This window comes from Mytilus californianus, unplaced genomic scaffold (genome assembly GCF_021869535.1).
Source record: "Mytilus californianus isolate M0D057914Y unplaced genomic scaffold, xbMytCali1.0.p SCAF_3, whole genome shotgun sequence".
Taxonomy (NCBI): domain Eukaryota; kingdom Metazoa; phylum Mollusca; class Bivalvia; order Mytilida; family Mytilidae; genus Mytilus; species Mytilus californianus.
Genome location: NW_026262679.1, coordinates 104,538,223 through 104,542,706, shown reverse-complemented (window position 1 = coordinate 104,542,706; position 4,484 = coordinate 104,538,223).

Sequence of the window (4,484 nt, the reverse complement as noted above, 5' to 3'; positions counted from 1 at the left end):
GGAAATACATAAAAGCTTATAATTTAGTTAAAGTCGGACTTGTTTCCGGATATTTGCAAACACAGAGTTATTTCTCTTTGGTCATATTTTCAATATCAAAAATTCAAGCAGTTATCAGTTACAAAAGCTGCCGATTTGTTTGAAATATTATCATCTAAGTAATTTTAACCTTTTTTTTTATTTGTGTGACATGCAGAACTTTTGTAATATAATGCATAACTTATAAAAGTAACCAAAGTTTTACATATACATTTTTCTTTTAGAATGGGGCAGGAATTTTTATTTGTAAAAGTCTTCGACGATAATCTGGGGATAGTGCTCCACGATTTTGCGGATCCGGGGGGGGGGGGGGGGGAGTCCAGGGGTTAGAACCCCCCTTTTTTGACGATCAATGCTTGATTTTCATATGATGAAGACATAATCTTTCAATCAGTTTAATTGAGGTCTTGGTTTATTTTGTTACCTATTCTGACATTGGACTCGGACTTCTTTTAAACTGAGTTTTACTGTGCGTATTGTTGTGTGTTTGCTTATTCTACATTGGCTAGAGGTATAGGGGTGGGTTGAGATCTCAGACACAAAACATGTTTAACCCCGCAAGCATGTTTGATCATGTTTGCGCCTGTTCTAAGTCTGGCCTTTGTTAGTCTTGTATATTTTTTTAATTTCAGTTCATTTATATGTTTTGGTGTTTAGTGTGACGTCCATTTTCATTGAACCAGTACACACTTTTGTTTAGGGGCCAGCTGAAGCCCGCCTCCGTTGCGGGATTTTCTCGCTGTATGGAAGACCCATTGGTGGCCTCTGCTCTTTGGTCGGGTTGTTGTCTCTTTGCCACATTCCCCATTTCCATTCTCAATTTTATTTTGAATGGGGACATATGGTTGGAACCCTTCCCTTTATTCTGGGTTGGAACCCATTTTAAAAATGGCTGGATCCGCCCCTGAACTGAGTGACAACTATAACAGATGTCTCAATAGAAAGTTTTCAACCTGTCTGATTTTGATTAGATCTGAGGTTTGGTCCCACCTCACTATTTCACAAGGTAACTGAATATTCCTCATAGTTATTTACAAACACTTGTTATTTCGATATTCGAAAAATAGAATCAGTCTACAATACAAAAATAAATATATACTATGAAGTGTCACGTTTCCCATATTTAGGCTCAGACGGTTTTGACTAGATAATAGAAAACAATATCCTCAAGAGGCTAAACGTGTGCACGACATAATATCATCACGGTAAATTTGCATATTTTGCCTTTGTAATGTTTCCCTTTATATTTTTGATACTGCTGACGTAAAAAGGGATAATTTTATATCAACTAATTGCAAATTAATTCACAAACAACAACGTCACGAGTAAGACGTACATTTTACCCGTTTTGCACTTGTAAAGATCCCGCTTTTAATTATTTGCTTTACAAGAAATGGTCAATGTTTCATAGTTTTAAATTAAAAAAAAAATGGTTTAGGAGTAAAGTAGGTGCTTGGAATCATCTTGAAGTAAAAGATAAGGTGAAAATATAATTATGTTCTACTGAAATTCATACTGTTTAAAATCTTAATTCATTTTCCCCGAAATTTGCTATTTCATTTATATTGTATACTTATTTTGTTAATGTATTTGTTGCAATCTTATCGTATGAAGTTTATATGGCAATAAACATGTGGTTATATTTGATTTACAATGTAAGATAGCACATTATCCTGTTTATATAAGATATGTTAAAGAACATCAATCAAAGTCAGTGCCATCCCGAAGTAAACTCCAAAAATCATTCGAATGAAGAAATGAAACAGGAGTTGCAAAATAATTTTGTAACGCTGATAAGAAGCCGAAGCGAATCAAAAATGGAACAGAAGGACGAACAAACACCCTATTAGTATAAACATGTCCATATACCAACTTTTTTCAAAAGTGATGTATCGACTAACTAATGTCAAAATACGAAATATTCTTTAAAAAGGATAGAACAACCACGAGATATATTCTTATGATATAAAAGAAAAGAAAAACAATGTAAATATGCAGCAATGTTCGATTGTAAGTAAGCGTCATATCTTTTGTCTTGTGGACGGTGAGAGAAAGAACCTCTTTGCACGTTTATAAGTACCCTTTCAAAAACTTCCAGTCCCCTCATCACCAGACATCATAAATTCTCAAATATGACACATTAAGATCATCATACTAATGACAACAGCAATAATCTTCGTACGCGGTCGTGTTCAGTTCTTCTACAAGACATTTTGGATTTTAAAGACTCTGAACAACACGGTCTCATTTCGAAATGTAAAACCAAAAACTGCAAAACCTGTAAAATTTTAATAACAGATGCTCAATTCACTAGCAATTTAACTAAAGATCCCTTACTTTACCAGAAGCTACGATGATCTGAATTGTAAATCAACTAATCCGACTACGGATTTGAGTGTAACCTTTGCAGATTGGTATATGTTGGTGAAACAAAAGGAAGGCTTAATAAACGTATGTAAGCCCATAGATCAGACATCAACAACAGTGCAAGTGACTTTGTAAAAAATCAGTCTGATTCAAACAAAAAATTCTCTGAAACTGACATTATCAAGATGCTTGATTTCTTGATAGACAACATATTTGTTACGTGTTTTTCAACAAACTATAGGCATTCCCATGGGAACCAACTGTACATGTGCTCCTCTTCTTGCCGACTTGTTCCTTTATTCATACGAGGCTGACTTCATACAGGAACTTCTTAGGAAGAAAGAAAAGAAGTTAGCAGTATCCTTTAACTTCACTTTCCGCTATAATAGATGATGTTCTCTCACTAAATAATTCAGAATTGGGTGACTATGTTGAACGCATCTATCCCATCGAAATTGAGATAAAGGAAGCAACAGATACAGTTAAGGTTTGCCTCATATCTTGACTTACATCTAGAAAATGAGTGTCGGTTGAAAACAAAACTTTACGATAAAAGAGATGATTTCAGTTTCCCAATTGTGAACTTTCCATTTCTATGTAGCAACATTCCAGCAACGCCTGAATACGGAGTATATATCTCCCAGTTTACATCCCTACCCCTTTGTTCTAACAGGGGTGATCTGAGTCGGATCGGATCACCCCTACCAGATCACCGTACCTTGAGTTTCTTTGTTCTGCATGCTTTCTTTTGTTCTGTAACATTTTGGCGGGAATGTTGAACACACAATAAATCTTAGAAATATCTATTCGGAATAAAAACTAACTTTCAAAATTAATGTAGAAAAAATCCACTAGTTTTCCAGTGTCTATATGGGGAATTGAACTCAAGACCTTAAGCATGTGAAGCCACGATTGATACCCATACACCAGGACGACTGGATACAAACTCACTGTTAATTCAACATATTTAAACATTGTATCCGGGGCTCATAAAGGGTACATACTATATAGTAATATATATAAAGTATATTATAATTATTGTATGGCATTCTGAACTAGATGGTATGAAGCGTAAATGTTTTTTTTTCATATAGTCTAGAAGAGCTCGGACTTGGTGTGTCAGTGTAAGATCACCCCGATGGCAGGAGACCGCGTCCTCATGGGATAACTATTACTGATACGATATTTCAAGATTTGTATTTCCTTGATAGAGGGTTGCTGCTCATAAGGAAGCTATTAAATCAAGAGTTTCAATTGATGAAGTTGAATTCATCCCTTTAAAAATTTTACGAACGCCATCACGAGTTGGTTGACAGTTATGGAATGTCTGTTTCACAGATGACAACGGATGTGTTCCAATTGTCGTAACTACAATCCCGTGCCCTTTTCCCCAGAATGTGGCCTACCGAATTAGATTGTCACCGGGTTTGAACTTGCATGATCAACACGATGGGTGCCACATGTGGAGCAGGATCTGCTTACCCTTCTGGAGCATCTGAGATCACCCCCGGGTTTTGGTGGGGTACGTGTTGCTCAGTCTATAGTTTTCTATGTTGTGTTTTGTGTGATGTTGTTTGTCTTTTTTCTTTTTTAGCCATGGCGTTGTCAGTTTATTTTCGACTTATGAGTTTGAATATCCCTTTGGTATCTTTCGCCTCTATTTTACAAAAACTTCAACTTGGGATTTAAAGGTCGCCTGTTGTAAGGAAACAATTTTGCGACTACATGACATTCGTGTTGACTGTGGAAGTCAAAATTAGTCGCTAATCCTTTTAGTCCACCCACTTTTCAGAAACGATATAATATCCGTATGGTTTTTCTCGTTCTGAAAATGCATGCACTGCTAGCCTTTCAATAGATATAAGAAGATGTGGTATGAGTGCCAATGAGACAACTCTCAATCCAAGTCACAATTTGCACGGTAGGTATAGTGTCCGGCTAGGATCGTGGTTTTTCGAGTGATTTGATAGGGTTTTTTCGAGTGTGACCACTTTTTTTCGAGTGAATATGATCAAAAATGTAAACAAACAGACTTACTTTCTGAAAAAAAACGTGATATAGAAGCTTGAGTTTAATAT